Here is a 17,854-nt window from a genome sequence, read left to right as displayed (position 1 = left end):
AACATCTGAGGTCATCAGTCCCCTAGAACTCAGAACTACTTAAACATAACTAACCTACGGACATCACACACATCCATGCCCGAGGAAGGATTCGAACCTGCGATCGTAGCACCAGCGAGGTTCCGGACTGGAGCACCTAGAACCGCTCGGCCACAGCGGCCGACGATGACGTTATCCAGATGCGACCCAGTAAAATAAAAGTTAAGGAAAATATATATGTATGTTTTCAGGTTCACTGCATAGACAACCAGTACTAAGAGCAACGGCGTAAGCTTACGTGTTCACGTCGAAATAATCTCCTTTTGATCAGTTAGATGAATATTGTTACCAATAAAGGCATAAGGCGTACAACATTGTGTACGCTAAAGAGTATCAGATCAGACACATTGTCCAAAGCAAGTCCAGATAGGAAAGCTGCAAGGCACAAAAAGTTCAATTCTCTTTCTTTCTTTCATTATAAGGAAAGTAAGTGAAATTATTTTACTTTCGACGGAAAGGTTGTCGTCTAAGCCAGGGCCGGCCAGAAGTTCTGCATGCGTGCGGTGCTCCTGCACGCGTGCAACTTCCGGGTCACAGCGTGCACACCGCAGCCGTCAGCGTTCATGTAGTGCATGTTTCTACGCACAGATGTCGCTTTATCCACTTGCTGGGAGATTCTGTACCGGCGCATTCTAGTGCTCTTTCCACAGCTTACAAGCCAACCATGGGAAGGAATTTAGCGTATTAAACATTTAAAATACTGTCACAGTCTACTCATTGAGACGTCTACTTTTATGTTAACAGTTTAACCCAGTAAGACAAGTAGTACAGTTAACAACCGTGGGTTTTTATTAAGTCAGCTTGACTGACGGCACGTAGATACGAGTAATGTCTTTGATCTAGTATTTAAGAAAGAGAGCACTTAGCGACTTCGCCGGACATGGGGGTTGCACCCCTCTACCATCCTCCACACCTACAAATCCTTAATCCGTCCCATCCTCTGTTATGCCAGTCCTGCCTGGATATCTGCCCCCCCCCCCCCCCCCAAATTCTATCAGTCCCTCCAGATCCTTGAGCGTCATGCACTCCGCCTCGCCTTCCGTATCCACCTCCCGTCCCCCACGCGGATCCTCTATGATCTCATTCCTTTCCCCCATCTGCTCCTATTCCTCGAACATATCCGCATCCTCTACATCTCCCGCCGTCTTGAACCCCCTCACCCCCTGGTTGCTCCTCTCCTCTCCCATCCCCGCCCCCTGCCACGTCTTCACCGTTGTGTCCCCCCTACCCTCCATCTCTACACCCTCCATCTCCTTTCCCAAGGTGGCTTCCGTCAACTCCCCCTCCCGGATGATGCCCTCTCTCCCTCCATTTATCTTTCCTATCAACTCTGATCCTCACTCCCCCTCCTTTCCTCTGTCCTTTCCCTGGGCTCCCTCTTCCCCCCCCCCTTCCGTCCTGTTTTCTCCCCACTAAACCTCTCCCTACCTCCCTTCTCCTCCCCAGTCCTTTTGTATTCCCCTCCTCTGCCTACCCCACTCCCTGTCGCGTCTGCCCCCCACCCCTCTTCTGGGTCCTCATCCTCCATCAGCTCCTTTCCCGGTTCCCCCCTTCGCTTTTACTCTCCTTTCCCCCTTTTTTTTGTTTTCCCATCTTCTGTCCAGTTTCCCCCCACCTGCTCTCCACTGTGGTGTCACATTTGCCAACTTTTTAGTGCAGTGTTCCAGTGACTATTCAGTGTTGTTTGTCTTTCTCGTGTTGCGAACAGAAACCATGCTGTCGCTAGGTGTGAATTTTATGTCTTTTGCGAACAGAATCCAGACTGTCGCCGTGTTTTTTAATTGTCTATTGTTTTCCCTGTCTGCTTCGTATGTATTTTTATTAGCATCATCATCCCTCTGTTGTTGTTTTAAGTCCCACGATTTCTTTTCGCCTTGTTACTCTCTAAGTCTCCGATTTTATCGCCTGTTTTGTTATTATTTGTTCTCTTGATCTTTGTCACAAAATCTGTCGGCTGAAGAGCGGCATACTAAGCTGCTGCCAGCCCGCCCCCTTCGGGCGGAATTGAAATTCAATAAAGAAAATAAAAAAAAAAACTAGCGACTTCCAACGAAGCTTATTCATGATTTCAAATAACGTTAAACTAATGCAAGGTTTCCTATAACTAATTCTCCGTGCCCTCAGTTACACCCACATAATTTCGGTCTCACTGACCTCTTAACAGAACAATAACCGCAGACCTCTCGATGATCACCTGTTATTTCAATACCATTATTGCTATATTTTTCACCAGTTCCGTCTGAAATCTGCATAATAACCGACAATTAGATGAATGTTACGTTTTATCGACTTCAGCTGAGCGTAGCCCTTCACACATAAAAAAAAAACCTAAATTTAAGTATACATTGGAAGAATCGGTTTAATGACCAACTTTCCTGATAATAATGCAACATGGAGCAGAATGAGGCACTAATACACAGTTAGTAAACAATAATTTTTAATTATGAAAGGAATAAATCCAAACACGTTTATCACTGGTCATGAAAAATGATAATACAGTTGATGTGTCTCATCCATTTTCTTAAGGACATTTAATTTTGCTTGCCCTTCTTCACTGTTGAGTACACTACACTCGTCTTTGTGATGTGTATTGTAGTGTCTTTCAAAAATGGCTGTGAGCACTATGGGACTCAACTGCTTTGGTCATCAGTCCCCTAGAACTTAGAACTACTTAAACCTAACTAACCTAAGGACATCACACACATCCATGCCCGAGGCAGGATTCGAACCTGCGACCGTAGCAGTCGCACGGTTCCGGACTGCGCGCCTAGAACCGCGAGACCACCGCGGCCGGCTGTAGTGTCTTTCAATTGAAACCTTAACGCTGGCCGCCTATTATTCGGCGGCACAGCAAACACTGAGTTTTCACCAACGGCTACAAAAAAGAATTGCAGTTCCCAGTCATTTTTAAACGACTGAGAACATAGATCTCCCGTCCTTTGCTTTTTCACAGTACCTGCCATTTCGCAGTACTTCTCTGTTAAGGTTACGGTCACCAGCGGTAAACGAGACTGGGTATGTTGCGCTCTTGCTTGTACCACATAAACAGGGAAGTGGAGCCGCCGCCGTTAATTTAGGACACATGTCTAATAACAGATGTCGCTGTCGCTCGCTGTCGCACACGTGCGCACATGTGCAGCACTTACGCACGTCTGCACACTGTGCAGCGTTTGGCCGGCCCTGGTCTAAACGCATTAAGTTCAATCATTGTTGCTACTATTTATTCTTCACCTCCAGTCACTGTGCATGGGGTTCCTGTATGTGGTGAACGTGTCACTGTATCGTGTGGCTTCACGGCTATGTTCATCATTGGCCCATTCTTTTTTTGAACAGGTTAGCGCTCAAGGACCAAAGACGGGAAGTTTTCAGTGGTTAAAATTAAACTTTCCGTATTTAACACGTTAAACATGAAACTAATGACTGCACAAGTACCAAACTAGGCAGCACTAATATCCAGAGTATGGGGTGCATGTTTTGCTCCCGTCACAGCGTCACGGCTATGTTCATCATTGGCCCATTCTTTTTTTGAACAGGTTAGCGCTCAAGGACCAAAGACGGGAAGTTTTCAGTGGTTAAAATTAAACTTTCCGTATTTAACACGTTAAACATGAAACTAATGACTGCACAAGTACCAAACTAGGCAGCACTAATATCCAGAGTATGGGGTGCATGTTTTGCATGCGTCACAGCGTCGCCGTTCAGTTCCAACTCTGGGCGCCAGGTGCCGTGATCACTCATCGTGATTCATAGTCTCTCACACCTGACTAGTCGCAGTGCACTTGTTGACGCGTCAGCATGAGCTTGGACAAAAGAAGCGAGGCATTATTGGTCAAGCTGTGTTATCAAAACAGTAATGCTGCAGCTGCACTTCGAGAATATCATAGTCCGAAAGGATTACGGAAGGGTCCTCTTTCCTGCACCTGCTGTGCGGAGCATGATGAAGTTCGAATCAATTGGAGAACTGGGCGTCGCTCCGGGAAGAGGCCGACGATCGGTTGCACAACAACAAGTGGTTAATGAAATCGCTGTTGCTATGGCAGACAACGCTGCGCTCAATTACCGATCGTCAGACAGTACGCGTGCAGTGTCACGACAGTTGAACATCCCGTGGTCCATTGTACGGAAGGTGCTTCGAACCGTTCTCAAATGGTATCCTCACAAGGTCCATAATCTACAAGCACCTTGTATCACGGGACACACAACGACGTGTTGACTTCGCTCTCCGCTTTCTCGCAATGATTGAAGCTGACGAGGACTGGCCCTGGACCATCCTATGGACAGACGTAGCTCATTTTTATCTCTGACGGGTGAGGTGAACACACAGAATTGTCGAGTGAGGGGATCTTCACCTCCAGTCACTGTGCATGGGGTTCCTGTATGTGGTGAACGTGTCACTGTATCGTGTGGCTTCACGGCTATGTTCATCATTGGCCCATTCTTTTTTTGAACAGGTTAGCGCTCAAGGACCAAAGACGGGAAGTTTTCAGTGGTTAAAATTAAACTTTCCGTATTTAACACGTTAAACATGAAACTAATGACTGCACAAGTACCAAACTAGGCAGCACTAATATCCAGAGTATGGGGTGCATGTTTTGCATGCGTCACAGCGTCACGGCTATGTTCATCATTGGCCCATTCTTTTTTTGAACAGGTTAGCGCTCAAGGACCAAAGACGGGAAGTTTTCAGTGGTTAAAATTAAACTTTCCGTATTTAACACGTTAAACATGAAACTAATGACTGCACAAGTACCAAACTAGGCAGCACTAATATCCAGAGTATGGGGTGCATGTTTTGCATGCGTCACAGCGTCGCCGTTCAGTTCCAACTCTGGGCGCCAGGTGCCGTGATCACTCATCGTGATTCATAGTCTCTCACACCTGACTAGTCGCAGTGCACTTGTTGACGCGTCAGCATGAGCTTGGACAAAAGAAGCGAGGCATTATTGGTCAAGCTGTGTTATCAAAACAGTAATGCTGCAGCTGCACTTCGAGAATATCATAGTCCGAAAGGATTACGGAAGGGTCCTCTTTCCTGCACCTGCTGTGCGGAGCATGATGAAGTTCGAATCAATTGGAGAACTGGGCGTCGCTCCGGGAAGAGGCCGACGATCGGTTGCACAACAACAAGTGGTTAATGAAATCGCTGTTGCTATGGCAGACAACGCTGCGCTCAATTACCGATCGTCAGACAGTACGCGTGCAGTGTCACGACAGTTGAACATCCCGTGGTCCATTGTACGGAAGGTGCTTCGAACCGTTCTCAAATGGTATCCTCACAAGGTCCATAATCTACAAGCACCTTGTATCACGGGACACACAACGACGTGTTGACTTCGCTCTCCGCTTTCTCGCAATGATTGAAGCTGACGAGGACTGGCCCTGGACCATCCTATGGACAGACGTAGCTCATTTTTATCTCTGACGGGTGAGGTGAACACACAGAATTGTCGAGTGAGGGGATCTTCACCTCCAGTCACTGTGCATGGGGTTCCTGTATGTGGTGAACGTGTCACTGTATCGTGTGGCTTCACGGCTATGTTCATCATTGGCCCATTCTTTTTTTGAACAGGTTAGCGCTCAAGGACCAAAGACGTTCACACATGTGCTGATCAGACGAGCAGCTTATCAAGAGAGGTAGCCAGTATACTTACGGACATGCTTCGTTCTGACGTGCAGAATGCAATCGTGCGCTTTCAGACCCTTCCGGACACTGATATGCTCCATATTGAATCCCTTTGTAGCAGTAATGGTACCGGTGTGTAACGGTATGATGTACCGAAGCATAACGTTATAAGTGTTTCAGTTGAATTGATTCTGTATTATTCCTCTTCCCCAGGTCCTTTGTATTAATGCTACCAAGCTCGGTCCTCGTACGGTAATTAGATCCTGTATTATTACGTGTTAAATGGGGAAAGTTTAATTATAACCACCCGGTATAAGCCTCCTGGATTCAGCCTAAAAATTATACGCTAAAATCCTGAGTACAAAATCAAAAAGTATCATGGAAAAACTAATATCAGAAGAGAAGTCTGATTTTACAAAGGGACGATCAACTATTTACGTTTTAACACTGCAACAAGTTAAAGAAAAGAGACGAGAATTCAATAGCGAAACTCATCTTGGTTTTATGAATTCTGAAAACGAATTTGATAATGTGGACGGAGGTATGTCATGAAATATAATAGCTGAAGGATATTATCCATCTTACCTCACTGAATGAGGCAGAACTGTCTTTAGTGATTAGCCCCTTTGCGAATTAACACTGTTTACAAACACTTAAACTGCTATAGATATGAGAAACATAACCACAAAACCAATGAATACAAATAAAGGGGTATGATAAGATGTTGTATTATCAAGAAACTCACCAGTACACACATAGATCAAGTGATCAGTAACAGTACTTTTAGATCATGACAGTAGAATAAAAGCAATCCTACAGGCAGATGACTTAACACTAGCCGGCCGAAGTGGCCGTGCGGTTAAAGGCGCTGCAGTCTGGAACCGCAAGACCACTACGGTCGCAGGTTCGAATCCTGCCTCGGGCATGGATGTTTGTGATGTCCTTAGGTTAGTTAGGTTTAACTAGTTCTAAGTTCTAGGGGACTAATGACCTCAGAAGTTGAGTCCCATAGTGCTCAGAGCCATTTGAACCATTTTTGAACTTAACACTAATTGCAGGGACTGGAAACGACTTCATTTGAGAATCTGTAAGTTGCAGCAAATAGCCCAAAAATACAAACTGCTATTGTCTGTAGGTAAAATGTGTTCGTGAATTCAGGTCATATAACCGGAAATGGCATCCCAAGACCATATCGGGCGGTTTGGAAGTAATATCCGGCGTTCCCCGAGGAAGTGTTATAGGGCCTCTATTGTTCCTGATCTATATTAACGACATAGAAGACAATCTGAGGAGCCGTCTTAGGATGTTTGCAGATAATGCTGTCATTTATAGTCTTGTAAAGTCATCAGATGAACAAAACGACTTGTAAAATGATTTAGATAAGATATCCGTATGGTGCGAAAAGTGGCAATTGATCCTGAATAAGGAAAAGAATGAAGTTATTCAAACGAGTACTAAAAGAAATCAGCTAAATTTCGATTACGCGATAAGTCACACAAATCTGAAGGCTGTAAATTCAGCTAAATACTTAGGGATTACAATCACAAATAACCTAAATTGGAACGATCACATAGATAATATTGTGGGTAGAGCAAACCAAAGACTGCGATTCATTGGCAGAACACTTGAAGGTGCAACAGGTCTACTAAAGAGACGCTTACAGCACGCTTGTCCGCCCTATTCTGGAGTATTGCTGTGCGGTGTGGGATCCGCATCAGGTCGATCTAACGGATGCCATCGAAAAAGTACAAAGAAGGGCAGCTCGTTTTGTATTATCGCGAAATAGGAGAGATAGTTTCACAGACATGATACGTGAATTGGGGTGGCAGTCATTAAAACAACGGCGTTTTTCGTTGCGACGGGATCTGCTCATGAAATTTCCATCACCAGTTTTCTCGTCCGATTGCGAAAACATTCTGTTGGCACCCACCTAAACAGGGAGAAATGATCATCAGCATAAAATAAGAGAAATCAGGGCTCGCACAGAAAAATTTAAGCGCTCGTTATTCCCGCGTGCCGTTCGAGAGTGGAACGGTAGAGAGACAGCTTGAAGGTGATTCATTGAACCCTCTGCCAGACACTTCATTGTGAATAGCACAGTAATCACGTAGATGTAGATGTAGATGTCGGCGGGCGACTGTCAAGTTGGTATCCCACCGCTGTCGGCTGCGTCTCCAGACATATCCTCGCTGGTAGTCGGGGCTCAGTTCGGAAACGTGTTCATCGCTGAAGACAGTTCTGCCACATTCAATGAGATTCCAGGCCAAAGATATGTCTACAGACGCACCAGTCAGCGGTGGATTACTGGCCTGACTGACGTCCGCCATACAGCCAGACCACCATTAGTGATGGTCTGGGGTGTCATTTCCTTTCGTAGCAGGACCCCTTTGTTTGATATCCGCTGCACCATTTCAGCACAGCGGTTCGTCGAGGATATTCTACGCCCCGTTTTGTTGCCCTTTATGGGAAGCCGTCCTGGACTTACATTTCAGCAAGATAATGCTCGTCCGCACACGACTGGAGTTTTTACTGCTTGCCTTCGTGCTTGTCAAACACCACCTTGGTCAGGAACGTCGCCGGTGCATTATTGGGAGGGCCCTCCCATAAGCTCAGGATTTTAACTATTTAACGCGCCAATTGGACAGAATTTGGCTCGATATTCCTCAGGAGGACTTCCAACAACTCTGTCCATCAATAGCAAACCAGATAACTGTTTATATAAGGGCCAGAGGTGGACCAACGCGTTACTGATCAGCAATTGAACAAATCATCCAGTCTTTCTGGAATCGTAATGATTTATTTGCTGTGCTTGTAGATCACAACAATATATAATTTCACTGTCCACGTAATAGAGTCTTTAAATAGTAAAATGTAAGCATTAGGAATTTTCTGCGACTTGTCCAAAACATTTGACTGTGTGAACCATGACGTTATGTTACAGAAATTACAATTCTATAGTATAAATGGAGTAGCGTATGAGTGGTTTAAGTCATACCTACAGAGTAGGAAGCAAAAAATTTCCCTATATGGGCCAAGTGATTTAAATAAGCTTGACACTTCATCTAACTATGCTGAAATTACATTAGGTGTTCCACAGGGTTCAATCATGGGTCCCCTTCTGTTCTTGCTATATGTGAACGACGTCCCTTCCTATCTGAAACAAGAAGCTGAACTGACACTGCTCGCTGATGATACAAGCATCGTTATTAATCCAGTAAAAGAAACTCCAATTGAAAACGATACAAATAAGGTCTTTGGAAAGTCATTAATTGTTTTTCTGCAAATGGGCTTGCTCTAAACTTTGAAAAAACACAGTACATCCAATTTTCTGCTGCAAAAAGTACAGTTCTTTCAATAAATATAGCACATCAACAGAAGTCAGTAGACAGGGTAGAGCATACTAAGTTTTTGGGTGTACATATAGATGAGAATCTTAATTAGAAAATTCATATTTTGTATCTTCTAAAGTGACTAGGTCCAGCAACTTACGCAATCGGAATAATTGCCAATTTTGAGGATACAGAAATTAGTGAGCTAACATACTTTGCATACTTTCACTGTCTGATGTGGTACGGAATAATATTTTGGGGCAACTCAACATTTAGACAAAAAGTATTCACTGCTCAAAAGAAAGTGGTTAGAATAATGTGTGGGGTTCATAGTCGCACATCTTATACGCATCTTTTTAAAAGATTAGGAATTCTTACAACAGCCTCACAGCACATTTCTCACTAATGAAATTTGTTCTCAGCAACATGGATCAGTTTAAAAACAACAGTGACATTCAGGATTATAATACCAGAAAAAAGAAAGACTTACACTATCCTTTACTCAACCTATCTTTGGCACAGAAAGGGGTAAAATATGCTGCTATAAAGTTTTCGGCAAATTACCAGATGAAATAAAATGTCTGACAGACAGCAGTAATTGCTTCAAAAATAAATTGAAATCGTATCTCCTTGACAACTTCTTCTATATCATAGATGAATTCTTGAATAGGAATAAATGAATCTGTAAATATGGTATATGCATTTTGTGCCGTTTAAGGGAACGGGGTAAATAATAGCAATATTAATCTTTAACTCTGTATTGTAATATGTATGTATTAAAATATCTTGTTTCATTTGTGCATTTCTTGTGCACTTAATACGTTCCACATCATAACGGCTACCGTACCGTGCGATCGATCAAGAGAACACGCAACTAACTAACTAACATTTACCGCCGAATTCCGTCGCGTTCGAATAATTCCTTCGTAGGGCATGGTGTTTTTGTCTTAAAGTGTAGATGCAAGGAAGGTAACTGTGAAGAAACCTTTGGCAATTACAGAAATATTTCAATCGACGAAACGAGGAATTACAAAAATGTGTAGGAAAGGCTGCTGTAAAACAGCAATATAAGTGACTTGGTAAAGAAATCACTAGGAAGTGCTAGAGAACCAAAGCTCAATGGTTGCAGGAATAATGAAAGTGTAGTGACAGTCTTGACAATATTTTCCAGAGACGTCTGGAAGGTTCCTTCTCTGCGAGCCAGAGCGGGTCTCGCTTTTTCTCTCCGAATTATTGGCTGTGAGATCCTCCCCACTATATTTAAAGAAACGGCTCAACAGGACAATCACAGCTGGCTGGCTTGTTTTGATCAGCAATCTGTGTGCCGTCGAGGAGCTGGTAAGCATGAATATTCCTTGGAACATGCTTTGGTACGATTTCTATTTCGGTAAGTGTGGGCAGATACTTGTATTTTGTTCGGAAAGCGCTGTTAATTATTTTCATTAAATGCCCGGTAATGTTTCTTATTTCGTGTCGTGGACGTTTTCTATTCATTTTTGAAACTGATGTTTGAACTTGAGTTCTTCCTTTGTTCATAACAGTACCGACATGTGCTAGTACTGTTCTCATATCTAGCTTTTATGGATTTCACCTCCGACCCTTCGGAGGATGCAGTTTTGCGGATGGGTGTTAGCACAACACGACATCGACCACGATATTACTTGCAATATACTCTTAAGTGATGAGACGAATTTTCACGTCAGTGAGCAGGTCAACAAGCACAGCTTGCGATACTGGTCACTGAACAACCCAAGGTGGTCGTGTTCCTGTAGGGCTCGAAGAGGTGGCAAAGTAATGGTATAGTGCGGCATTTGGGGATTGCGTGTAGTTGGGCCTCTGTTTCTGACGGAAATCCTGAGTAATCCGACCTATCTGCAGATGCTGGATGAGGCGGTCACATAGATGGCTTGACACGCAGTTTCCCAGTTGTTCGACTCGGCATCGTGGTCCCGCAGAGACGGTGTGGCTCCCTCTCCAAATTTCTATCTGTGGAGACGCCCGATGTCCGTGATGTATTCTGTGAAGATTCGTGATGTGCAGCACCTGGAACAGCGGGTCAACGAGGCCTGTTATTCTGCACACCTGCTGTGTTGCGTCTTGTCCATGCAGGTTTCTTTCTACGGATAGGGATAGGTCTTCAGGTCACACGGACAGCACATTTCTCAGATTCTGTAGCGTGAACTTCGTTTCGAAATGTGTCCTGAATAATTTCGAATTACGCATATTATAACATATCACGCATAACTTTTTACCTGTCAAAGATACTGAAAAACGGAATTCACTACTGTGTTTCTTGTCAAATTTTACTCTTAAAGATGTACAGCAAGACCCCCGTCCCCCCTCCCACTGAAGAAATGTGAGCTGAGTCCATTATGGTGGGTTCCCGCAGATCACCCAAAATGTTCTCCCCACCCATCTGTTTCTGTCAAAGTCCACCCCGTTCCTGACTCTTACAATTTTCGCGATATTTTGCCCGACTTAGGGTCGCCCTGCGTATATCTCGAGAGAGTGTAACACACCATATCCCACGTAATTTCAAACCTTTACGAAACTTTTTCTCGTCGACCCCCTCCGCCCCCCCCCCCCAAATGTTCTTCACTGCTACCTGTAGTCACAATATAGTTTGGAGATAGTGTCCACAGTCCAAGACTCTCCCACTCGTACTAAACCCCCCAGAAATGTCTCAGTTTAGCTGGTGAGTTCTTAGATGGTGGTATAAGGGGTGTACATTGTAAACGGCCTCGTTTTCCCACCCGAGTTTTGCGATAATTAAGCCAGTCATTCCTTGAACTGACTATGTGGGCCGCGGCGTAGGAATTCTTCGTACCTGTCATGTGGAGATGCTATCGTAGTTTTACGTCCCCTTACAGAGCCGCGGCAGCGCCGCCGGGTTCTGAAAGTGCAATACTGTGGTCCATGCTTTATATAATGAAGCTGGAAGAAGTTTCCTGTGCAAAAAATTTTTGGGTTATGGTGCGTTTATTTAAGAAACACCGAAAAATGAACTGGTTCACACTGACTATAAGCTAACCATTAGCAATACGAGAGCATGGTCTACCGCATGACGAGATCGAAAGGTATCCTATCGGCGATTACCGACTATGACACACAGTCTGTAACTTGTGCGTGCAATCTGTATAGTTCGTGTAAGATCGTACATCTTCCGTTATGTCAAAAGTATCCATTTATTGCCGGCCGGAGTGGCCGAGCGGTTCTAGGCACTACAGTCTGGAACCGCGCGGCCGCTATGGTCGCAGGTTCGAATCCTGCCTCGGGCATGGACGTGTGTGATGTCCTTAGGTTAGTTAGGTTTAAGTAGTTCTAAGTTCTAGGGGACTGATGACCTCAGAAGTTAAGTTCCATAGTGCTCAGAGGCATTTGAACCATTTATCCATTTATTTATTAATATCAACATTTCCTGGCATTGAAAAATTAGTGAAAGATAGTATTTAAGACCCATAGACCTCTCCTAATGTCTGAGTGGCAAAAGGAAAATTTTGTTAGCAAATTTTAATTAATAACAATTACTTGATTCGCGCCATAATAAATGTGCTTTGCCTCCTGATCTCTTTGCTCACGAGAGGTTTCTCCACCGGCACCTCACCTGACTGGCTCTGAATGCGCCAGATGGCCAACCGCCTCTGTTAGACGAAGTGGGAACCCACCGCTCACTCCTTACCCCTTACGTACTGGAAATCTGGTAAATTCACTTCACGTACCTGCCAGAGAAATAAAATAAAATGCGCTCTTATCTGCAAACAAGCGGTACCTTACAACATATTTGTACATATTTGTACCTGGAGTATTATATCATTTTACAACACATGGTTCATGATATATGATGACTTAAACACTGAGATGTGTGGAAACTATCTTTGGCTTAAACAGAATTATAAATTACCCAGAATATAATTTTCTAGTGTTTGATAATGAGAGTACTTAGTGATTTACAACGATCTCCAAACATAATTTTAAATATTTCATAGCATTTCTTTCGCTTACTTGCTTAACGTAAAATATTTAACATTTTAAATCATCTGCAGAGTAATCGAAAGTTTGAAGCTATTTATATAGGCAGGTTCGATTCTTTAAAAAATCTGGGATTTACTGGTATATTACTAAAGAGTATAACAACCACACGATCCTAGTTGCTGGCTGCCAATCTGATAACGTTCACAGGTAAAAGAAATTTACTTGACGTATTTAACGTAATTATTCACCGAACTTAAAAATTTAAAATGTTGTCATAATCTACTCATTATGAGGTTTCATCTTATGTTAACGGTTTAATACAGTAAGACAAGTGTTGAAGTTACAAAGTGTGCGACTTCCAACAAACTTTACACTTATTTTCAATCGTGTCGAAATTTGTTATTGCTGATATCACCAACAAAATAACGAAAAGAAAAATATTTTCGGTATTCACACAGTAAATCTTCAACATCGAGCATTAGATTTTACTTACTTACTTACATCTACATCCGTACTCCCCAAGCCAAGTGACGGTGTGAGGCGGAGGGTACCTTGAGTACCTCAACCGGTTCTCCCTTCTATTCCAGTCTCGTATTGTTCGTGGAAAGAAAGACTGTCGGTATGCCTCTGTGTGGGCTCTAATCTCTCTGATTTTATCCTCATGGTCTCTTCGCGAGATATACGTAGGAGGGAGCAATCAATATACTGCTTGACTCCTCGGTGAAGGTATGTTCTCGAAACTTCAACAAAAGCCCGTACCGAGCTACTGAGCGTCTCTCTTGCAGTCTTCCACTGGAGTTTATCTGTTATCTCCGTAACGCTTTCGCGATTACTAAATGATCCTGTAACGAATCGCGCTTCTCTCCGTTGGATCTTCTCTATCTCTTCTATCAACCCTATCTGGTACGGTTCCCACAACGGTGAGCAGTATTCAAGCAGTGTTCAGTTGCAACACAATTTACAGGCAGTATCCACGCATGCCACTGAACGTACCTCCAAAGTTATATCATTGTACGACACATTGTTCAGGAGATATGACGTAATGTGCTAAAAACCAGATATAAAAAAGTTACCTATAATACCCACACTATACTCATCCACTATTTAATACTGAGAGTACTTAACGATTTCCAACAATATTGTCACATTAACCCACTTGTAATCAGACGTTTGCAGCTGTTATCTACACGAGAGTTCCTTTCTTTAAGGAATCGGGGATAGAGCAATTACCGGTTGAAAGAGTGCGGAATAATTTATGCGCCTTTAGGCTAGAGATCGTCGCTTCGAACAATTTCTGTGAGCTCAATATACCGCTAAATATGTAATTTATTTAAGTAAATGAAAACTAAGGATATTGTGGGCTTTCCGGGCGGGAAGGAGCGCCTGGTCCCCGGCACGAATCCGCCCGACGGATTTGTGTCAAGGTCCGGTGCACCGGCCAGTCTGTGGATGGTTTTTAGGCGGTTTTCCATCTGCCTCGGCGAATGCGGGCTGGTTCCCCTTATTCCGCCTCAGTTACACTATGTCGGCGATTGCTGCCCAAACAGGTTCTCCACGTACGCGTGCACCACCATTACTCTACCACGCAAACATAGGGGTTACACTCGTCTTGTGTGAGACGTTCCCTGGTGGGTCCACCGGGGGCCGAACTACACAATAACCCTGGGTTCGGTGTGGGGCGGCGGAGGGGTGACGTGGACTGCGGTAGTCGTCGTGGGGCTGTGGACCACTGCGGCTGCGGCGGGGACGGAGCCTCTCCGTCGTTTCTAGGTCTCCGGTTAACATACAATACAATACATAGAAGGATATTGTGACCGTTAACCCCTTATCTCAGAACATTCAGTTTAGGGTCCTCTATCAAATTTTTAATTAAACGTTTGGTACACCCTCATTTGCTGAGCTGTTGACATTTCGTAATGAAAGCGGTCCGTTGCTGGGATGTGGAGCGGCAGAGCATTGGAGATGGGGCCGTGTGAACAAGTGAAGGTCGGCCAATAGTGCCGTGTGGCGCGTGCGTGCTAGCGTTCCGGAATTAGAGCGACAGGACGTTGACATGAGCGCCCTGCTCGGGGCGCGGGGACACTGTCAACACAAACAACGTTCCATTCTTCCCGATAACCGACGCACACACTGTTTATGGCCTGGACGGAGTGGTTCAAGGCCGCAGGTCAAACACCGCTCAACTAGTGCTCCCTGCCGCCGTTGGATAAGCAGCTGCAGCAGCATGTCGTATACCCCTAGCTTACTTATTTGTTACATAGTTTAATTCTTAATTTCTTTGCGCCTCTTTGGGTACTTGCATTGTTTAATTCATAAATTTCGGGCGTATTATAGTATTTGAGAGTTGTAGCATCGCGCTTTAGTGTTTACTTCGTAGATTATTACTTAAATTGCGTGTGAGTTTCGTATAGGAGGTGTAATTTCGAGTTTTAGTTACTGTAATCGTAAATTCAGGCAGATTGTAGCGCAGTCGTTAGGCATTTGTACAGGTTAGTTAATATATTCTTTGCGTGCTTCCCTTGCGTTATCTAGGCACTGACTCGTGTTTCAGTATCTGTTGTTCAACATCGATTAGAATGGACAGGGACTGTGATTGCTGTGTTCGGATGAGGGCTGAGTTGGCATCCCTTCGCTCACAGCTGCAAGCGGCGCTGACTACGGTCGCGCAGCTTGAGGCTGTTGCCAATGGGCACCACTGTGGGGAGCCGGACTTGGGTATCACGGGGATATCAACCTCGTCCCGTCTGTCCCCAGATCGGTCTGCCGCTGTGGTTGCCTCGGTTGCTGCCCGCAGTGGGGCTGAGCCCTCGCCTGTGGTTGATTGGGAGGTCGTTCCAAGGCGTGGCAGGCAGCGAAAGACGTCCCCGGAGGCTGATCAGAAAGCCTCCCCGGTGCGTCTGACAAACAGGTTTCAGGCACTGTCTCTGGATGAGCCAGATGCAGCTGCCTGCCCTGTTTCAGAGGATGATTCTCAGTCTTCAAGGTCCGGGCAATCACAGAGGGTGGGCTTATTGGTAGTTGGGAGCTCCAATGTTAGGCGCGTAATGGGGCCCCTTAGGGATATGGCGGCTAAGGTGGGGAAGAAATCCAGTGTGCACTCCGTGTGCATTCCGGGTGGAGTCATTGCTGATGTGGAAAGGGTCCTTCCGGATGCCATGAGGAGCACAGGGTGCAGCCAGCTGCAGGTGGTGGCACATGTCGGCACTAATGACGTGTGTCGCTTTGGATCTGAGGAAATTCTCTCTGGATTCCAGCGGCTATCTGATTTGGTGAAGGCTGCCGGTCTTGCTTACGAGATGAAGGCAGAGCTCACCATCTGCAGCATCGTTGACAGAACCGACTGCGGACCTTTGGTGCAGAGCCGGGTGGAGGGTCTGAATCAGAGGCTCAGACGGTTTTGCGACCGTGTTGGCTGCAGATTCCTTGACTTGCGCCATAGGGTGGTGGGGTTTCGGGTTCCGCTGAATAGGCCAGGAGTTCACTACACTCAGCTGGCGGCTACACGGGTAGCGGAGGCTGTGTGGCGTGGACTGGGCGGTTTTTTTTTAGGTTAGAAGGCCTCGGGAAAGTACGGGGTGGGCTGCAATCTCAAAGGGTGCATGGCAAATACAGGACGTGCTTGGATCAAGGAACAGTCGGAATTGTAGTTGTAAATTGTTGTAGTTCTGCTGGGAAAGTCCCTGAGCTTCAAGCGCTAATAGAAAGCACAGAAGCTGAAATCGTTATAGGTACAGAAAGCTGGCTAAAGCTCGAAATAAGTTCTACAGAAATTTTTACGAAGTCTCAGACGGTGTTCAGGAAAAATAGATTAGGCAGAATTGGTGGTGGAGTGTTTGTGTCTGTCAGTTGTGGTTTATCTTGTAGTGAAGTCGAAGTAGATACTCCGTGCGAATTGGTATGGGTGGAGGTTATACTTAACAGCCGAACTAAGTTAATAATTGGCTCCTTCTACCGACCCCCAGACTACGATGATATAGTTGCGGAACAGTTCAGAGAAAATTTGAGTCTCGTAACAAATAAATACCCCACTCATACGGTTATGGTTGGTGGGGACTTCAACCTTCCCTCGATATGTTGGCAAAAATACTTGTTCAAAACCGGTGGTAGGCAGAAAACATCTTCCGAGATTGTCCTAAATGCTTTCTCCGAAAATTATTTCGAGCAGTTAGTCCACGAACCCACGCGAATTGTAAATGGTTGCGAAAACACACTTGACCTCTTAGCCACAAACAATCCAGAGCTGATAGAGAGCATCATGACTGATACAGGGATTCGTGATCACAAGGTCGTTGTAGCTCGGCTCAATGCCGTTTCTTCCAAATCCACCAGAAACAAACGCAAAATAATTTTATTTAAAAAAGCGGGTAAAGTGTCACTAGAAGCCTTCCTAAGAGACAATCTCCATTCCTTCCGAACTGACTATGCAAATGTAGACGAGATGTGGCTCAAATTCAAAGATATAGTAGCAACAGAAATTGAGAGATTCATACCTCATAAATTGGTAAGAGATGGAACTGATCCCCGTGGTACACAAAACAGGTCCGAACTCTGTTGCAGAGGCAACGGAAAAAGCATGCGAAGTTCAGAAGAACGCGAAATACCGAAGATTGGCTAAAATTTATAGACGCGCGAAATTTGGCACGGACTTCAATGCGAGATGCCTTTAATAGGTTCCACAACGAAACATTGTCTCGAAATTTGGTAGAAAATCCGAAGAAATTGTGGTCGTATGTAAAGTACACAAGCGGCAAGACGCAATCAATACCTTCGCTGCGCAGTGCCGATGGTACTGTTACCGACGACTGTGCCGCTAAAGCGGAGTTATTGAACGCAGTTTTCCGAAATTCCATCACCAGGGAAGACGAATGGAATATTCCAGAATTTGAAACAC

Source organism: Schistocerca nitens, chromosome 4 (assembly GCF_023898315.1).
Source record: "Schistocerca nitens isolate TAMUIC-IGC-003100 chromosome 4, iqSchNite1.1, whole genome shotgun sequence".
NCBI lineage: Eukaryota > Metazoa > Arthropoda > Insecta > Orthoptera > Acrididae > Schistocerca > Schistocerca nitens.
The sequence above is the reverse complement of the archived record's forward strand: the minus strand, read 5'-3'. Positions refer to the sequence as shown.